This window comes from Pan troglodytes, chromosome 4, assembly GCF_028858775.2.
Source record: "Pan troglodytes isolate AG18354 chromosome 4, NHGRI_mPanTro3-v2.0_pri, whole genome shotgun sequence".
Taxonomy (NCBI): Eukaryota; Metazoa; Chordata; class Mammalia; order Primates; family Hominidae; genus Pan; species Pan troglodytes.
Genome location: NC_072402.2, coordinates 160,018,778 through 160,041,220, shown reverse-complemented (window position 1 = coordinate 160,041,220; position 22,443 = coordinate 160,018,778).

The window sequence follows — 22,443 nt, the reverse complement described above, 5'->3', positions numbered from 1 at the left end:
TGGTGCATGCCAGTAATCCCAGCTACTCAGGAGGCTGAGGCAGGAGAATTGCTTGAACCAGGGAGTTGGAGGTTGCAGTGAGCTGAGATCACACTACTGCACTCCAGACTGATGACAGAGCGAGACTCCATCTCAAAAAAGAAAAAAACAAATGCTTTGATCAGTCAGCCTCTTTTTGATTATATGTGAATTTTAAAATAATTATTTCTAATTTTGTGGAAAATGACATTGGTAGTTTGATAGGAATAGCACTGAATGTGTAGATTGCATTTCCATTTGTTTGTGTCATCTATGATTTCTTTCAGCAGTGTTTTGTAGTTCTACAAATTCTATGATTTTAGTAATAGTAGTACATAGTATTATGTAGTAATTCTATGATTTTTGTACATTGATTTTGTATCCTGAAACTGACATTTATCAGTTCCAGGAGCCTTTGGGCATAGTCTTTAAGATTTTCTAGGTATGGAATCATATCACCAGCAAAGAGGGATAGTTTGATTTTGTCTTTCCCTATTTAGATGCCTTTTACTTCTTTCACTTGTCTAATTGCTCTGGCTAGGATTTCCTGCTATGATTTATTGACGAAAATAAAATTGACTTTTGTGGGAATCTTATTAGGGAAAATTATCATACAAAACAAGTCAGTGCCCTGTGCTTGTCTCTATATTCCCTCAGTTTGCACATAGCTTTGGTTAGTTTAGACTCCTTATATCCAAAATTAAATGAATTAACATAATAAAACATCTGCTGATAAATTATCCGATTTGCCAGTGTTTTACCATTGAACGCGGTATTGTGGTAATTGCCACCTGTTTTTGTATTTTTCATTCAGTAAAATACTGTTGAAACTTTCAATCTTCATATTTGTGAAGACTGTAAATAGTACAGTGCTGTATTAAACAAACCAAACAGAATAATTTAAAAAGCAGTTAATTAGCATCATCTTGACAGGATAGAACATAGTAAATTCAGACATTGGAATTATATGTGTTAAAATCCATTCTTTTGGGTTAACACTTAAAAATATTTTAAGAAGTAATGAAAGAGGCCAGGCACGGTGGCTCACGTCTGTAATCCCAGCACTTTGGGAGGCCGAGGCGGGCGGATCACGAGGTTGGATGATCGAGACCATCCTGGCTAACACGGTGAAACCCCGTCTCTACTAAAAATACAAAAAAAATATTAGCCGGGCGTGGTGGCGGGCGCCTATAGTCCCAGCTACTCTGGAGGCTGAGGCAGGAGAACGACGTGAACCTGGGAAGTGGAGCTTGCAGTGAGCCGAGATGGCGCCACTGCACTCCAGCCTGGGCGACAGTGCGAGACTCTGTCTCAAAAAACAAAAAACAAAAACAAAACAAAACAAAAACAACAAAAAAAGAAATAATGAAAGAACAAGTTAAGATTTGAGAGAGAAATCACAAAAGTCTGTTGTCACTCATAATATGCCAGCCTGAGGTTGTATTTCCAATGTTTCTTAAAACAAAAAGAAAACACAAGCAGCAAGAAACAGAAAACGGAAACAAAACCATAAAATGGGAAATAGCTCAACACGTTTTGGTTTCTTTGATTTTTGATGTTTTGTTTTGTCTTTACTGCATAAAAAGTAGTTGCATGCCTGAATTGTTCACACTGCTGCCAATTTTGTTGATACTATGCATCGTAGTTTTTCAAATCCTCACAATCAGCTTACTGGAGCCTTATCTGAGTGTAGTGGCAGACATAAATAGTTGTCCACCAAATATTCATACTTAATTCCACACATAATATGCAGCTGGGATTGGGCTGTGCCTGACTAGTCCCATCCTTCCCTGCATCTAGATGGGACTAGTTCTTGCCTAAGGTATGTGAGCTACTGCTATGTGTTTCACTTGAACAAAATGTTGGTTAATAAAATGAAACAGGCCCTCTCTATACCCTTGTTCATACCCCATCTGATTGCCAGATACAAAAGATCCTAAGTTCCTAGAAAGAGTGAACCTGTAAGATGGAAGAACTCTAGGCTCCTGAATTACCAAATGGAGACTGGCCAGGAGCATCTGCACAGAAGTTATGTGAGCAGGAAATATACTTGTATGTATAAATTACTCAAATGTGACAGCATATTTCTTAAAGCAACTAGAACTACCTTGTGGTTATTAACACTAGTTTGAAGATTTTGAGTGTCCCCTGATAGCCAGAGTTAAATTATTTTTCTTTGTCAATAAGAAAGTATGATTACATACTAGAAAGATGTTGTACTAACCACCACAGTTCTAGAGTTAGCATTATTTTAAATCATTTTTTCAATCATCAATCTAAGCTAAAATGTTTTGGCCTTGCATATATTACCAACAGTTTATTGCCAACATGCGGAGAATAGAACAGACTCAGGGGATGAGGAGTACCAGCCAATGACATTGCTTAAATTCCAAGATCCAGTTGTACCTAATGATAACTACAAATTCTTACATTCTCTTCCTCCTCCTCTCTGTTTCCCTGTTATTCTTCCTTTTCTTCTTTCTCTTATCTCCTAAGCTGGTTTGAGTAGAGCAAACTAACTTAAAGTATGCCAGGATATATGAAGACCTATAAATCAGGTAAAGGAGTTTAGCTTGGCTACAATTAGGCATGGAAAGCAAAACTCATTGCCACTTTAAAAAGAGGAATATTTAAATATACAATTAGGCCACTCAAGGAAATACCTATTATATATGAAGTCATCTTAGTAAAATGTCCCAGCAAAAGTTTTAGAATTAGCAGGATGAACTTTTTATAAAAGTTGTTGAAGCATAGCAGTGCTTCACAGCAATACTTAGACTTATTAATAGTTATGTAACACTGTATGCATGCTTTAATTAAAAGCTGAGTAAAATATAAGTGCTGAGGCATTTGTTTCATAAAATATAAATGAGTTACAGTCAAAAGCTTCTTTCATTCTCTTCCATTTTTTAATGACCTACATATTATAAACCAAAAATATATTCCTTTTAGAACCTAAGCCTAATGGACAAAGTTTGACCAATTGATGTGGCATTTTACAGCTAACTTTTAATTATGACTCAAGCAGCAGTCATGAAAGATTGAAGACTAATGTATACAGCCTTAAGCCATACCATAATAGGTTCTTACAGAAAAAGCCAAACTTTGCTCAAAGAATCATGATGAATAACATTTCACCCAAATTCAAACAGAAGAAATCAAAAGGAAAACACTAATACCTTGAATGTGGCTGATGCCAAACCTTCTGTCATGGTAAATCACGGCAGAAATCTGAGTAGTATGGGCACAGATTTTCCTAGCTAACTGAGTCTCGTCCTCCTGCTTCATAGGAAGCACTGATTTACTGAATTTTCAAGATGGTTTATTCAAAACCTGTTTCAGATATAATTATCATCAAAGTCAGTACTTTAGGTATAAAATCTATTGTATACAAACAATATTCACATGAGGGATTACAGACTGCTACATTTGGAATATTTACCTTACTGGTAAATTTCACTGGAACCACCTCAGCATCCAAATGTGATTTGAAGAACACCTTATTAAAGGCTCAGTCTTTTTTTTTTTTTTTTTTTATACTTTAAGTTTTAGGGTACATGTGCACATCGTGCAGGTTAGTTACATATGTATACATGTGCCATGCTGGTGCGCTGCACCCACTAACTCGTCATCTAGCATTAGGTATATCTCCCAATGCTATCCCTCCCCCCTCCCCCCTCCCCACCACAGTCCCCAGAGTATGGTATTCCCCTTCCTGTGTCCATGTGATCTCATTGTTCAATTCCCACCTATGAGTGAGAATATGCGGTGTTTGGTTTTTTGTTCTTGCGATAGTTTACTGAGAATGATGGTTTCCAATTTCATCCATGTCCCTACAAAGGATATGAACTCATCATTTTTTATGGCTGCATAGTATTCCATGGTGTATATGTGCCACATTTTCTTAATCCAGTCTATCATTGTTGGACATTTGGGTTGGTTCCAAGTCTTTGCTATTGTGAATAATGCCGCAATAAACATACGTGTGCATGTGTCTTTATAGCAGCATGATTTATAGTCATTTGGGTATATACCCAGTAATGGGATGGCTGGGTCAAATGGTATTTCTAGTTCTAGATCCCTGAGGAATCGCCACACTGACTTCCACAATGGTTGAACTAGTTTACAGTCCCACCAAGAGTGTAAAAGTGTTCCTATTTCTCCACATCCTCTCCAGCACCTGTTGTTTCCTGACTTTTGAATGATTGCCATTCTAACTGGTGTGAGATGATATCTCATAGTGGTTTTGATTTGCATTTCTCTGATGGCCAGTGATGATGAGCATTTTTTCATGTGTTTTTTGGCTGCATAAATGTCTTCTTTTGAGAAGTGCCTGTTCATGTCCTTCGCCCACTTTTTGATGGGGTTGTTTGTTTTTTTCTTGTAAATTTGTTTGAGTTCACTGTAGATTCTGGATATTAGCCCTTTGTCAGATGAGTAGGTTGCGAAAATTTTCTCCCATGTTGTAGGTTGCCTATTCACTCTGATGGTAGTTTCTTTTGCTGTGCAGAAGCTCTTTAGTTTAATTAGATCCCATTTGTCAATTTTGGCTTTTGTTGCCATTGCTTTTGGTGTTTTGGACATGAAGTCCTTGCCCACGCCTATGTCCTGAATGGTAATGTAAAGGCTCAGTCTTTAAGGAATCTTCCTCACCTCCATCCTTCAGCCTTGACAATGACTTTTCTCTATACTTATTTCCTAATTTTGACTTTGGTTCTAGTTTGTCTGTGTTCATATTCTTGAACTTTAGCTAGTAGAATAATCTTTGTAAGTCCAGGTACCCTCATGAGGTAGCCATTGGTTGTGCCATAGTCCACACTGAACACCTTTCCTCATCCCTGGCTTATGGAACATTAATCCAGGCTCACAGTTTTCAAGGAGGAACATTTGAGCAATTCCAGATGACTCTTAGATACAGAAACCAAACCAAAACTGGATTAGGTAACAAAGAAGAATCAGTGGCTTGCATATCTTAACAACGCAAAGGAAGGTAGCATGGTTTTCCAGCAATGCCAGATACATGATCTCAGATAGCACTACCAGAACTCATTTACTTTATGTTTTATGACTTTCCTCCATTTTGGATGTACTTGGTCAATCTATTCCCACATGGAACACTCCAATACAGTAAGGCTTATATGCAATCCTCTGAGCAGTCAGTCAGCATAAAAGAGTTTTAGAAGTAACAAATAATAGTTAATAGTTCCAGAAAAATGCAAGGATTGAGTTTCACTGTACTGGCTGACTTGAGCCATGTTCTCATCACACTGTGGCTAGAAGAGAGAACCTGCTGATTGGCCAGCGCTGGCTCACATACTCATAATCAGAGCCAGAGTATTGATAATGAGAAATAAGTGGTTCCAAAAATTAAGGTCAGTGTGATTTTATCAAAAGAAGGAAAAATGGATGAGGAGCAGGCAAGCAAATTAAAACAAAACTAATCAAATGTCCTTTATGTATCCACCGTAATAGTATAAGGGCACACCTAACTCTTCCTGTAATCAAAGAATTATTTCTTCTCAAAATGCTATATATGATCCCATCTAGAAATTGCAGCAACTGCAATGATTACAAATGGTAATAATTTGTGGAGCTCTATGTCACATGCAACCTTTTCCTACCTGCAGTCTCTATGAACCTGGGATGATTAATCAAGATCTAAGTGTGTCTCTAAAGGGAAAATGATGATTGTATAGCTAATCCCATGAGAAGCATTTCTAGTTTAAATAGCCCAAGTAATCACAGTGTCACTTTCCCAAAATCAAAGAGCCTATCCATCAATAGTGAGCTGAAGCCAAACTCTTCCTGGGAGACTAAATGCAGGAAAGGAATTGATTTTGTTAGGTTTCCCATTAACATTAATTACTACTCTTTGATGTGACTCAGATGCTTCTTAACAAGGATATGATCTACTTGTGGGAAGAAACCATTCATATTCAACTGTAATTAAGCTTGTTTTTCTCTGAGCTGTATATACAGTGGTTACAAAAGTCCAGTCACATTACTTGAAAATGTGTCACCTGACTCATAGGGACAGATATTGATATGGAATAATACTTTATATTATTTATTTTTTATTGAGAAGACATTTGATAAACTTAATGCGTAATTTGAGAACACTGATTGGCTTTTATGGAATAAAGTTAGGACACTATCAAATGAGTGTCTTGGACCACTGTGATAGGATATGAAACAAACTAATGGGTACATAATATATAGTTTCAAAAGATCAGGGACCTTTGCTTTTTATCTATACTTATTATGATAACAATGCCTGGTAAATAATAGGCACTCAAAAATATTGGTGAACAAATAGATTACAGGGTAAAATAAAAGTAAAATTTTGAAGCAGTTACAATTCTAAAACATATTGAATCTTGAGAAAAATTAACTGAAACTCAATTCCATCTACAATGAGGAAAAAAAAGTAAATTAAATAGGTCATATAGCTAGAAGATCAATGAATTGAATCTGGCTATGTTTGATTCCAGAGTCCACTCTATAGTTTTAATTCATTTTTTGTTTGTTTTTATGTTTGAGGAGCATGAATTCTGCAGATAAACTACAAGTTTAAAATGTAGGATACTCAATTCACTACCAGGGTGACTTTGAGAAGGAAGTTGCTTAAATTCCTTGTTTAAATTTCAACATCTGGTAACTGGAAATAGTATGATGATTAAATATACTATTTTAAAAATGATTATAAGAGTGCTTTACCGGCAGAAAATTCTACATATTTTTGGTTAAGTAAGTTTCAAAAACAACTGTATTTTTCAGAATAGAAAACACAAAACAGTCAGTATTCTAAAAATAGTTAATTTTATCAAACATCACCCATATGTATTCTAGTAGATCTTACTCTAAATTAATGAGAAAGATAGAAATACATAAAATATTTCATGATCCTCAAAGATCACACTGATCTATAACATAGCAGAAGTGTTAAAGGGCCTTAAAAGACATGGGCACATCTGGTCATGAATTGCTGCTCCCAATGATAATTTATTTCAGTTACTTAAGAACTTCTTGGTATAGTTATTTACCTTCTTTGCATAATCTTAATCCAAATATAGTTCTCCACCATATTTCTTTGACATTGATGGTTACCTGATCAATTTTATCTGATTATTTGAGCCTTCTGTTCTGAGGCTTATCCTCATCTTACCTTCTGTACTTCACTCACAGGCCAGCCTTATCCTGATATCAAAACCAGACAGGGACACAAGAAAAAGATAAAGACAAGAAAAAGAGGAAGCCAATATCCCTAATGAAAACAGATGCAAAAATATTTAACAAAATATTAAAAAACTGAGACAGGTGTGGTGGCTCATGCCTGTAATCCCAGCACTTTGGGAGGCCAAGGCGGGTGGATCATCTAAGGTCAGGAGTTTGAGACCAGCCAGGCCAACATGGCAAAACCTTATCTCTACTAAAAATACAAAAAATAACCAGGGATGGTGGCGCATGCCTGCAGTTACAGCTCCTTGGGAGCCTGGGACAGAAGAATTGCTTGAACTGGGAGGCGGAGGTTGCAGTGAGCTGAGATCGTGCCAACTGCACTTCAGCCTGGATTACAGAGTGAGATTCTGTCTCAAAAAAAAAAAAAAAAGTAATAACAAAATGAATTCAACAACCCATTAAAAAGATTCACCATGAGGAACTGAAATTCATTGCAAGGAGGCGTCAACATATGCAAATCAATAAATGTGACAAATCAGATCAACAGAATCAAGAATAAAAACCATAATATCCTTTCAATAGATGCTTAAAAAGCATTCAATAGGGCCAGGCATGGTGGCTCATGCTTGTAATCCCGGCACTTTGGGAGGCCAAGGTGGGCGGATGACCTGAGGTCGGGAGTTCAAGACCAGCCTGACCAACATGGAGAACCCTATCTCTACTAAAAATAAATAAATAAATAAATAAATAAATAAATAAATAAATACAAAATTAGCCAGGCATGGTGGAACATGTCTGTAATCCCAGCTACTCGGGAGGCTGAGGCAGGAGAATCGATTGAACTTGGGAGGGGGAGTTTGCGGTGAGCCGAGATGGCGCCATTGCACTCCAGCCTGGGCAACAAGAGCAAAACTCCATGTCAAAAAATTGAAAGCTTTTCGACTAAGATTTGAAACTTTCACCACTTCTATTCAAAATAGTACTGGAAATCCTAGCCAGAGCAATCTGGCAAGATAAATAAATAAAAGCCATATGAATTCAAATTAAAGAAGTCAAATTATCATTGCTTGCAAACAACATGCTCTTATAGTTAGAAAAACCTAAATACTCCACCAAAATACTCAGAATTAATAAATTAATTTAATAAAGTTGCTGGATACAAAATCAACATACAAACTCAGTATCATTCACATGTTAACAGTGATCAACCTGCAAAAGAAATTAAGAAAGCAATCCCATTTACAACACCTACAAAAAACAAAAAACAAACAAACAAAAAACTTTGGAATAAATTTAACCAAAATGTGAAAGATCTCTGCAAGGAAAGCTATAAAACACTGAGGAAAGAAATTGAAGAGCATACACAAAAAATGAAAAGATATCCCATGCTCATGGATTAAAAGAATTAACTTGTTAAAATTTCTATACTACTCAAAGAGATCTACAGATCCAGTGTAATCCCCATCAAAATTTCAATGATTTTCTTCACAGAAAAAAAACCCTAATATTTGTACAGAGACACAAAAGTCCTTTAATAGTTAATCTCAAACAAAAAGAATATAGCTGGAGGGATCATACTACTTGATTTCAAATTTTACTACAAAGCTATAGTATTCAAATCAGCATGGTATTTGCATAAAAATAGACATATTGACCAATGGAACAGAATAGAGAATCAAGAAATAAATCCATCCACTTATAGTCAACTTATCTTTGACAAGCCACCAAGGAACAGCATGTTTAATAAATGGTGCTGGGAAGACTGGATATCCACATGAAGAAGAATGAAACTATATCCCCATCTTTCATCACATGCAAAAAACCAACCCAAAATGGATTAAAGACTTAAATATAAGACATGAAAGATAAATATAAGACATAAAAGAAAACATTGGGGAAATGTTTTAGGACACTGATCTGAGCAAAGATGATTTGGGTAAGACCTCAAAACCGCAGGCAACAAAAACAAAAATAGACAAATGTTATTACATTAAGTTAAAAAGCTTCCGCTTTTTAAGGAAACAATGAAGTGAAGAGCAACCTAAAGAATGTGCAGACTATTTGCAAACTGTTCATCCAACAACAATATATTAGGAAAATATAAGAAGTTCAAATAACTCAACAGAAAGCAAACAAATAATCCAATTAAAAATGGGCACAAGGGCTAGGCACGGTGGCTCACTCCTGTAATCCCAGCACTTTGGGAGGCTGAAGCAGCTGGATCACAAGGTCAGGAGTTCAAGACCAGCCTGGCCAAAATGGTGAAATCCCATCTCTACTAAAAATACAAAAAATTACCTGGGTGTGGTGGCAGGTGCCTGTAAGGCAGCTACTCAGGAGGCTGAGGCAGAGAATTGCTTGAACCTGGGAGGTAGAGGTTGCAGTGAGCAGAGATCACGTCACTGCACTCCAGCCTGGACAACAGAGCGAGACTCCTTAAAAAAAAAAAAAAGGCACAAGAATTGAATAGACATTTATCAAATGAAGACATACAAATGGCTGACCAGTATGTGAAAAAATGCTCAACATCACTAATCATCAGGGAAATACAAATCAAAGCCACAATGAAATATTATCTCACTTCAGTAGAATGGCTATTATCAAAAAGATGAAAAAACAACAAATGCTATTGAGGAGGCAGAGAAAGGAGAACGCTCATATGTAAATTAGTATAGCCAGTATGAAAACCAGCTTGGAGGTTCTTCAAAAACTACAATTAGAACTACCGTATAATTTGGATATTTGTCCCCTCAAAATCTCATGTTGAAATTGATCCCTGAATTTTGAAGGTAGGGCCTAATGTAAGGTGTTTGGGTCACAGGTGTGGATTACTCATGAAGGGCTTATATCATCGTAGTGGTAATAAGTGAGTTCCATTAGTTCACACAAGAGCCGGTTGTTTAAAGGAGTGTGGTACCCTTCTCTCTCGCTCTCTTGCTCCCTCTCTTGCCATGTGACATGACTGCTTCTCTTCTACCTTCTTCCATGAGTAAAAGCTTTCTGAAGCCTCACCAGAAGTTGGACAGATGTGGATGTCATGCCTGTACAGCCTGCAAAACCGTGAGGCAAATAAACCTCTTTTCTTTATAAATTACACAGTCTCAGGTATTCCTTATAGCAATGCAAAACAGACTAAGATACATATGATACAACAATCCTACTGCTGGGTATTTACACAAAATAAAGGAAATCAGTGCTGTGAAAAGATATCTACACTTCCATGTTTATTGCAGCACTATTCACAATAACCAAGATATGGAGCCAAAACACATGTCCATCAGCAGATGAATGGATAAAGAAAATGTGGTACATAAATGCAATGGAATATTATTTGCCCATATAAAATAATTAAATCCTGTTATTTGCATAAACATGGATGAAACTGAAGGTCATTATGTTAAGAGAAATAAGCCAGGCACAGTAAGATAAATATGGCATGTTCTCACTCATATGGAAGGTAAAAAAGTGGATCTCATGGAGGTAGAGAGTAAAATGGTGTTTACCAGAGGCCTGGAAGGGAAGGGGGTTTGAGGGCAGGGAATGAAAAGAAGTTGGTTAAAAGGTACAAACATGTAGTTAGAAGGAATAAGTTCAAGTATCATAGTACATTAGGGAAATTATAGTTAACAATAATGTATTGTATATTTCAAATTACAATAGAAGAGAAGAATTGCAATGTTCCCAACACAAAGAAAGATAAACATTTGAGGTGAAGGATATCCTAAATACTATTATTTGGTCATTATTATCCATCATATACAGGTATCAAAATATCACAAGTGCCCCCAAAATATATACAACCATTATATATCAATAAAATTAAAAAATACTCTACTCACATTTTTCAACTCCTCTGCTTAGTCACTTGCTCCATCTCATCTTTATTATGCCAGACAATTTAGATTTATAGCCTTTATTTGGCATTGGAGTCTCCCTTGTGTTTCTGAAGATTGATTAAGGTGCTCACCTGGGAAAAAGACAATGTGAATCTTGAATCTCACACTTTATCCCTGCAGGAAATTTGGCATTTCAGTCTTTCTTTAAATATCCCCTCACTAACATCTATAAATAAAAGACATTTAATTTGCCACTGATATAAACTATACCACCTACTCCCCACCTACGCCCTACCCCCCACACACATATCTTACATGGAAGATTCCACTTTAAGTAAACAGGTTCCACTATTTTGGAAATTTATGTTTTTGGAGGGGAAGAAGAAGGAGATATTTCTTCGATAATTCTGTGCTGACAGATTGAAATAAAGGTTACCTGCTGCCTAGCATCCTACCTGCCAGTAGTTCCAGAACTACAAAAAATCCTAGAACTGTGCTTTCTAATATGGCAGACACGAATCACACATGGCCATTTTAATTAATGAAATTAGAAGAAAATTTAAAGTTCAAGTCTTCAGTCTCACTGCCCAATTCCATTTATTCTTTACCCACGTGTGGCCAGTGACTAACATATTTGTTGCTGCAGCTTATAAAACACTTCCATTACTGCAGAAAGTTCTATTAAACAATCTTCAAAAGGAGACGATTGTTGGAATTTTCACATAGATACTTTGAAGAGTGCAATCTTGCCCTGTAATTTTTATAAGAACTTGCATATGGAGATCACTCAAAAATTTTCAAAAGACAGACAAGCAGCTAATAAACATGAAAAGTGCTCAACATCACTAACCATAAGAGAAATGCAAATTAAAACCACAATGAAATTCCATCTTACACCAGTCAGAATGGCTATCATTAACAATAATTTTTAATAATACTAATTCTGACTGTATATAAAAGTCAGAAAACAACAGGCTGTTTATAAAACTTATTTTATAAAGAGATCATATATAAAAAGTCAAAAAACAACAGATGTTGTTGAGGCTGCAGAGAAAAGGGAATGCTTATATGCTATTAGTGGAAATATAAATTAGTACAATCTTTAGGGAAAACAGTATGGAGATTTCTCAAAGCACTAAAAATAGAACTGTCATTTAATTCAGCAATTTCACTACTGGGCAATATCCAAAAGAAAGAATTTATTATATCAATAAGATACCTGTACTGGTATGTTTATTGCAGCACTATTCAAGATAGGAAAGATATAGGGTCAACCTGTGTCCATCAACAGAGGATTAGATAAAATGCAATATAGATATACCATGGAATACTACTCAGCCATAAAAAAGAAAGAAATCATGTCCTTTGCAGCAACATGGATGGAACTAGAGGCCATTATCTTAAGTGAAATATTTCAGAAACAGAGAGTCAAACGCCACATGTGCTCCCTTATAAGTGGGAGCTAAACAGTGAGTACACATGGACACATAGATTAGAATAATGGATATTGGAGTTTGCAAAACATGGGAAGGTGGGAGAAGGGTGAGGGTTAAAAAGTTACTTATTGTATACAACGTTCACGATTCAGGTGATGGGTACAGTAAAAGCCCACACTTCACCACTACACAACATATACATGTAAGAAACCTGCACTTGATAATCTCTTGGGAGCTCTATGGCCCTGCTCACCACCTAAGAAACCCGAATACTTATCCAGGTCACCCTAGGGGAAGCTACACTACCACAGCTGATGCTGTCTTGAAAACACCACCTCCTGGCTGGAGGCCAAACAAAACTAGCACACTAAAAAAAACTACAATGAAGGACCCTCACAGAGTCCACTTCACTCTCCTGTTATCTCCACTAGAGCAGGTGTTGGTATCCACAGCTGAGAGACCTGAAGATGGATCACATCACAGGACTCTTTGCAGATATTCCCTAGTACCAGACTGGAGCCTGGTAGCTCCACTGGGTGGCTAGACCCAGAAAAGAAATGACAATCACTGTAGTTTGGCTCGCAGGAAGCCACATCCCGAGAGGAAAGGGAGAGCACCACATCAAGGGAGCATCCTGCAAGACAAAGAATATGAACAACAGCCGTTAAGTCCAGATCTTCCTTCTGATATAGTCTACCCAAATGAGAAGGAACCAGAAAAACAATTTGGTAATATGACAAAACAAGGTTCTTTAACACCCCCCAAAAACCACACTAGATCACCAGCAATGGACCCAAACCAAGAAGAAATCTCTGAATTGCCAGAAAAAGAATTCAGAATGTTGATTATTAAGCTATTCAAACAGGCACCACAGAAAGGTGAATACCAATATAAAGAAATTTAAAAAAAATGGTACAGGAAGTGGATGGAAAAATCTCCAGAGAAATAGATAACATAAATAAAAAGTAATCACAACTTCTGAAAATGAAGAACACACTTAGAGAAATGCAAAATACCCTGAAAAGTCTCAGCAATAGAATTGAAAAAGGAGAAGAAAGAACTTCTCTTGAAGTTCTTTGAGCTTGAAGACAAAGCTTTTGAATTAACCCTATCCAAGAAAGACAGAGAAAAAAAAATTTAAAAAATGAAAAAAGCCTCCAAGAAGCTTGGGATTATGTTAAATGACCAAACCTAAGAATAACTGGTGTTCCTGAGGAAGAAGAGAAATCTAAAATTTTGGAAAGCATATTCGAGGGAATAATTGAGGAAAACCTCCCTGGCCTTGCTAAAGACCTAGACATCCAAATACAAGAAGCTCAAAGAACACCTGGAAAATTCATCACAAAAAGATAATCACCCAGGTACATTGTCATCAGGTTATCTAAATTTAAGAGGAAGCAAAGAATCTTAAAAGCTATGAGGCAGGCCAGGCATAGTGGCTCATGCCTGTAATCCCAGCACTTTGGGAGGCTGAGGTGGGTGGATCATGAGGTCAGGAGATCGAGACCATCCTGGTTAACACTGTGAAACCCCGTCTCTACTGAAAATACAAAAAATTAGCTAGGCGTGGTGGTGGGTGCCGGTAGTCCCAGCTACTCGGGAGGATGAGGCAGGAGAATGGCATGAACCCAGGAAGTGGAGCTTGCAGTGAGCCGAGAACACGCCACTGCACTCCAGCCTGAGTGGCAGAACGAGACTACGTCTCAAAAAAAAAAAAAAAAAAAAAAAAAAAGCTATGAGGCAAATGCATCAGGTAAACTATAAAGGGAAAGCTAACAGATAAACACCAGATTTCTCATCAGAAACCCTACAAGCTAGAAGAGATTGCAGTCCTATCTTTAGCCCTCTTCAACAAAACAATTACCAGCCAAGAATTTCATATCTGGTGAAACTAAGCATCATGAATGAAGAAAATATACAGTCTTTTTCAGGCAAATGCTGAGAGAATTTGCCACCACCAAGCCAGCAATACAAGAACTGCTAAATGGAACTCTATATCTTGAAACAAACCCTTGGAATATACCGAAATAGAACCATCTTAAAACATAAATCTCACAGGGCCTATAAAATAATAACACAATGGAAAAAAGGGTATTCAGGCAAAACTAGAATGTTGAATAGAATAGTACCTCACTTCTCAATATTAACAATGAATGTAAATGGCCTAAATGCTTCACTTAAAATATACAGAATGGCAAAATGGATAAGAATTCACCAACCAAAAATCTGCTGTCTTCCAGAGATTCACCTGACACGTAAGGACTCACATAAACTTAAGGTAAAGGACTGGAAAAAGATATTCCATGCAAATGGACACCAAAAGTGAGCAGGAGTAGCTATTCTTATATCAGACTAAACAGACTTTAAAGCAACAACACTTAAAAAAGGCAAAGAGGGACATTGTATAATAATAAAAGGGCCAGTCCAACAGGAAACTAACACAATCCTAAATACGTATGCACCTAACACTGGAGTTCCCAAATTTATGAAACAATTATCACCAGATCTGAAAAATGAGATAGACAGCAACACAATAATAACGGGGGACTTCAATACTCCACTGACAGCATTAGACAGGTCATCAAGACAAAAAGTCAACAAAGAAACAATAGACATCAACTATACCCTAGAACAAATGGACTTAATACATTCTATTAATCAGCATATGAAACATTCTCCAATATAGAACATATTATAGGCCACAAAACAAGCCTCAATACATTTGAGAACATCAAAATTATATCAAGTATTCTCTCACACCATAGTGGAATAAAATTGAAAATAGACTCCAAAAGGATGCTCAAAACCATGTAAATACATGGAAATTAAATAACCTGCTCCTGCATGATGGTTGGGTCAACAATTAAGTCAAGATGAAAATTTTAAAAATTATTTGAACTGAATTATAGTGACACAAACTATCAAAACGTATGGGACACAGCAAAAGGAGTGCTAAGAGGAAAGTTGATAGCATTGAATGCCTACATAATAAATTCTGAAAGAGCACAAATAGACAATCTAAGATCATGCCTCAAGGAACTAGAGAAACAAGAAAATACCAAATCCAAACCCAACAACAAAAAAAGAAATAGTGAAGATTGAAACAACAACAAAAGATAAATGAAACAGAAAGCTGGTTTTTTGAAAAGATATACAAAATTGATAGACCATTAGTGAGATTAACCAAGAAAAGAAGAGAGAAGATCCAAATAAAAAAATGAAACTGTAGATATTACAATTAATCCTACAGGAATATGAAAGATAATTCAAGGCCACTATGAACACCTTATGCACATAAACTAGAAAACCTAGAAGAGATAGATAAATTCCTGGAAATATAATCATAAATTAAACCAGAAAAAAATAGAAACTCTGAACAAACCAATAACAACCAGCCAGATTGAAATAGAAATTAAAAAATATTGCCCACAAAAAAAAAAATTCCAGGACTAGACGGATTCACAGCTGAATTCCATCAGACTTTCAAAGAAGAATTGGTACCAACCTATTGGAACACTATTCCAAATGTTAGAGAAAGAGGGAATCTTCCCTAAATTATTCTATGAAGCCGGTATCACACTAATACCCAAACATAACAAAAGAAAGGAAAGGAAAGAAAAGGAAAGGACATAACAAAAAAAGAAAATTACAGACCAATATCCCTGATGAACATAGATGTGAAAATCCTCAACAATATCTAGCTAATTGATACCAAAAGCATATGAAAAAGATAATTCACCATGATCAAGAGGGTTTCATATCAGGGATGTAGGGATGATTTAGCAAGTCAATAAATGTGATACACCACATAAACAGAATTGAAACAAAAATCACATGATCCTTTTAATAGATGCAGAAAAAGCATTTGACAAAATCCAGTATTCCTTTATGACTAAAACCCTCAGCGAAATCAGCATAGAAGGAACATACCATAAGGTAATAAAACAAACCCATAACCAACATAATACTGAATGGAGAAAAGTTAAAATCATTCCCCTTGAGAAGTGGAACAATGCAAGGATGCCCACTTTCACCACTTCTATTCAACATAGTACTGGAAGTCCTAGCAAGAGCAATCAGACACGAGAAAGAAATAAAGGGCATCCAAATTGGTAAACAGGAAGTCAGACTGTCTGTGTTCACCAATATATGATCATACCTAGAAAGCCCTAAAGACGCCTCCAAAAAGCTCCTAGAACTAACAAATGAATTCGGTAAAGTTTCAGGATGCAAAATTAATGTACACAAATCAGTAATACTGCTATATACCAACAATAACCAAGCTGAGAATCAAATCACAAACTCAGCCCCTTTTACAATAGCGGAAAAAAAAAAAAAAAAACGTAAAACTTAGGAATATACCTAACCAAGGACTTGAAAGACCTCTACAAGGAAAACTATAAAACACTGCTGAAATAAATCACAGATGACACACACACACACAAAAAAAACGGAAACACATCCCATGCTCATGGATGGTAGAATCAATGTTGTGAAAATGACCAGACAGCCAAAAGTAATCTAGAGCTTCAATGCAATCCCCATCAAAATATCACCATCATTCTTCACAGAACCAGAAAAAAAAATACTAAAATTTATACGGAACCAAAAAACAACCCGCATAGCTAAAGCAAGAGTAAGCAAAAATGACAAATCTGGAAACATCACATTACCCAACTTCAAACTATACTACTACCAAAAAAGGGCCCACATAGTTAAAGCTAGACTAAGCAAAAAGAAAAAAAAATCTGGAAGCATCACATTACCTGACTTCAAATTACCCTATAAGGCCATAGTCACCAAAACAGCATGGTACTAATATGAAAATAGGCACATAGACCAATAGAACAGAACAAAGAAACCAGAAATAAAGGCAAATGTAGCCAATTGATATTTGACAAAGCAAACAAAAACATAAAGTGGGGAAAGAACACCCTATTCAACAAATGGTGCTGGGATAATTGGCAAGCCATATGTAGAAGAATGAAACTGGACCCTCATCTCTCACCTCACACAAAAATAAACTGAAAATGGATCAAAGACTTAAATCTAAGACCCGAAATCATAAAAATCATAGAGGATAACATCAGAAAAACCCTTCTAGACATTGGTTTATGCAAAGACTTTATGACCAAGAACCCAAAAGCAAATGCAAAATAAATAAATAAATACAGATGAATAGATGGGACTTCATTAAACTAAAAAGCTTCTGCACAGCAGTAATCAAAACAGACAACCCATGTAGTGGGAAAGAGTTTTCAAAAATTAAGCAACTGACAAAGCACTAATATCCAAGGACCTACAAGAAACTCAAACAAATCAGCAAGTATAAAACAAACAATCCCTTCAAGTGGGCTAGGGACATGAATAGAAAATTATCAAACGAAGATATACAAATGGACAACAAACATATGAAGAAAAGCTCACCATCCCTATTTATCAGGGAAATGCAAATCAAAACCACAATGTGATACCACATTACTCCTACAAGAATGGCCATAATCAAAAAAATTTAAAAATAATAGATGTTGGCATAAATGTGGGGAAAAGGGAACACTTTTACACTGCTGATGAGAAAGTAAACTAGTACAACCACTACAAAAAACAGTGTGGAGATTCCCTAAAGAACTCAAAGGAGATCTACCAGTTGATCCAGCAAACCCACTACTGGGCATCTACCCAGAAGCAAAGAAGTTATTATATGAAAAAGTTACTTGCACATGCATGTTTACAACAGCATAATTCTCAACTGAAAATATATGGAATCAGCCCAAATGCCCATAAATCGTTGAGTGGATAAAGAAAATATGGCATATACATACCATGGAATACTATTAAGCCATGAAAAAGAACAAAATAATGGCATTCACAGCAACCTGGATAGAATTGGGGACCATTATTCTAAGTGAAGTAACTCAGGAATGGAAATCCAAATATCATATATTCTCACTCATACATGGGAGCACTCGTACATGGTGCAGGGTGCACCTAAATCTCAGAAATCACCATTAAAGAACTTATCTGTGTAACAAAACACCACCTGTTCCCCAAAAACCTGTTGAAATAAAAAATAAAAATTAAAAGAAAAACCTGCACATGTACCTCCTAAACATATAAACTTAAACCCCGTTTTTTAAAAAAGTGAATATTTAGAAAACCCCACAGTCTCAGCCCAAAATCTCCTTAAGCTGGTAGCAACTTTAGCAAAGTCTCAGGATACAAAGTGAATGTGCAAAAATCACAAGCATTCCCATACACCAATAATAGACAAACAGAGAGACAAATCACTAGTGAACTCCCATTCACAATTGCTACGGAGAGAATAAAATACCTAGGAATACAACTTACAAGGAATGTGAAGGACTTCTTCAAGGAGAACTACAAATTACTGGTCAAGGAAATAAAAGAGGACACAAACAAAATAAAAAACATGATCATTCATAGGAAGAACCACTATTGTGAAAATGGCCATACTGCCCAAGGTAATACAATGCTATCCCCATCAAGCTACCATTGACTTTCTTCACACAATTAGAAAAAACTACTTTAAATTTCATATGGGACCAAAAAAGAGCCTGCATAGCCAAGACAATCCTAAGCAAAAAGAACAAAGCTGGAGACATCATGCTACCTGACTTCAAACTATACTACAATGCTACCGCAACAAAAACAGCATGGTACTGGCACCAAAACAGATACATAGACCAATGGAACAGAACAGAGGTCTCAGAAATAACATCACACATCTACAACCACCTGATCTGTGACAAACCCGACAAAAACAAGCAATAAGGAAAGGATTCCCTATTTAATAAATGGTGTTGGGAAACTGGCTAGCCATATGCAGAACACAAATCGGACCCCTTCCTTACACCTCATACAAAAATCAACTGAAGATGGATTAAAGACTTAAATGTAAGACCTAAAACTATAAAACTCCTAGAAGAAAACCTAGGCAACACAATTCAGGACATAGGCATGGGCAAAGACTTCATGACTAAAACACCAAAAGCAATGGCAACAAAAGCCAAAATTGATAAATGGGATCTAATTAAACTAAAGAGCTTCTGCGCAATAAAAGAAACTAAAGAGTGAACAGGCAACCTACAGAATGGGAGAAAATGTTTGCAATCTATCCATCTGACAAAGGGCTGATATCCAGAATCTACGAAGAACTGAAACAAGTTTACAAGAAAAAAAAAACAACCTCATCAAAAAGTGGACAAAGGATACGAACAGACACTTCTCAAAAGAAGACATCTATGCAGCCAACAAACATATGAAAAAAAGCTCCTCATCACTGGTCAATAGAGAAATGCAAATCAAAACCACAATAAGATACCATCTCATGCCAGTTAGAATGGCAATCATTAAAAAGTCAGGATACAACAGATGCTGAAGAGGAAGTGGAGAAATACGAATGCTTTTACATGGTCAGTGGGAGTGTAAATTAGTTCAACCATTGTGGAAGACAGTGTGGTGATTCCTCAAGGATCTAGAACCAGAGATACCATTTGACCCAGCGATCCCATTACTGGGTATATATCCAAAGGATTAGAAATCATTCTACTATAAAGACACATGCATATGTATGTTTATTGCTGCACTATTCACAATAGCAAAGACTTGGAACCAACCCAAATGCCAATTAATGATAGACTGGATAAAGAAAATGTGGCACATATATACAATGGAATACTACGTAGCCATAAAAAAGGATGAGTCCATGTCATTTGCAGCAACATGGATGAATCTGAAAACCATCATTCTCAGCAAAGTAACACAAGAACAGAAAACCAAACACTGCATATTCTCACTAATAAGTGGGAGTTGAACGATGAGAATGCATGGACACAGGGAAGGGAACATCACACACCGGGGCCTTTTGGGGCATGGGGCGCTAGGGGAGGGATAGCATTAGGAGAAATACCTAATGTAGATTATGAGTTGATGGGTGCAGCAAACCACCATGGCACGTGTATACCCATGAAACAAACCTGCATGCTCTGCACATGTACCTCAGAACTTAAAGTATAATAATAATTTAAGAAAGAGAGAATAAAATGGATTTTATCCTAGTTTTTACTCTATCACTATTGCTCAAGGTTTGGGAGAAAAACAGAACAGCTATGCAAATATTGAAGAATAATGGGAAATTTGCATTGGAGTATTCTGATAATAAGTACATACATATAGACGATAGACAGAAAAATAGATATGTTTTTTCACATTCTACAATACTATGTGTAACTGTACCATTTCTGCAATTTCCATTTCCTAGTATTTTTCAAACTGCAGATTGTGACCTATTAGTGGGTCACGAAATCAATTTTAGTTAGTAATTATTATTTTTACAAAGTTGGCCAGGAGTAGTGGCGCATGCCTGTAGTCCCAGCACTTTGGGAGGCTGAGGGTGGGAGGATTGTTTGAGTCCAGGAGTTCAGAGTTACAGTGAGCTGTGATAACACCACTGCACTACAGCCTGGCCTGGGCCTGGGCAACAGAGTGGGACTCAGTCTTTAAAAAATAAAATAAAATCACATCAAAGAAAGATAAGAAGAGTGCATCACACACGGATAGATAGAACGTTGGTTCATTAAACTTCTGTCTTAGTTTTACAACATTGAGTCATAATATAAAATGACTGCTTACTGTGGGTCATATTTAAAGTTATTTAAAAGAAATTATAGAAATATCTAACATAATTGGTGTCTCTACAAGTGTTAATTTAACATTTTATTTCTCAGCTTTCAGAGAGAATGCAGTGTGTCTGTTTCCAAGGAATTAGAGTTTTAGAGCTATTTTTTGTAACTATTTTAGGCCTATACAAGTTATTTATGCAAACGAATGGGGAAAACTACACATCTTGCAGCTTTGTAGTCTTTGCAATGAATAAATTATTACATTCATCAGCAATTTGAATATTACTGGATTTCTGTGACATTTAAGCACCCTAAACCTTTCTCTATTATTTCTCTTTCTCCATCTTTAAAATTTCTCTTTCTCTCTTTCTCTGTCTCTATTTCTTTGTCTCTCTCTCTCAGGTCTGTGGTCATCCAGGCAAGTAATGGGGCCTTGCCTCTCAACCCAACAACAATAGTCTCTGATATTGTGGAATCTCACCTCCCACCCCAAATTCCAAATTCATGTTGAAGCCCTAACCTCTGTATCTTAGAATATCACTGTATTCAGAGATAGTCTTTAACAAGGTAATTAAGTTAAAATGGCATCTCTAAGTTGGTTCTAATCTAATACGACTAGTATTCTTATAACAAGGGAAAATCATGACACAGACACATAAACAGAAAAGACTATGTGAGGACACAGGGAGAGAACAGCCATCTAGAAGTGAAAAAGAGGTCGCAGAAGAAACCAACCCAGCTGACACCTTTATCGCAGGTTCCCAGCCTCTAGAATTGTGAGAAAATCAATTTCTGTTGTTAAAGTCATCCATTCTGAGGTACTTTATTATGGAAGCACAAAGAAAACTAATACAGTCTCCTTATTACTCACATCTTATTTTTTTTTCTCCTGTCTTAAGGGAATGTATAAGCACGTGTTTTCACTAAAGTTCTTTAGTTTCAAGCAACCAAACTTGTTCTGCTCAACTAAATAAACAATTTTCTAGGCCAGGTGCAGTGGTTCATGCCTGTAATCCCAGCACTTTGGGAGGCCGAGGCAGGTGAATCACTTGACGTCAGAAGTTCGAGACCAGCCTAGCCAACATGTTGAAACTATCTCTACTAAAAGTACAATAATTAGCCAGGCGTGGTGGCAGGCACCTGTAATTCCAGCTACTCGGGAGACTGAAGCAAGAGAATCGCTTGAACCCTGATGGTGGAGGTTGCAATGAGCCACAGCACTCCAGTCTGGGCAACAGAGTGAGATTCTGTCTCAAAAAAAAATAAAAATAAATAAATAAATAAATAAATAAATAAATAATTTTCTGGAGGATATGAAATAACTCCACACAT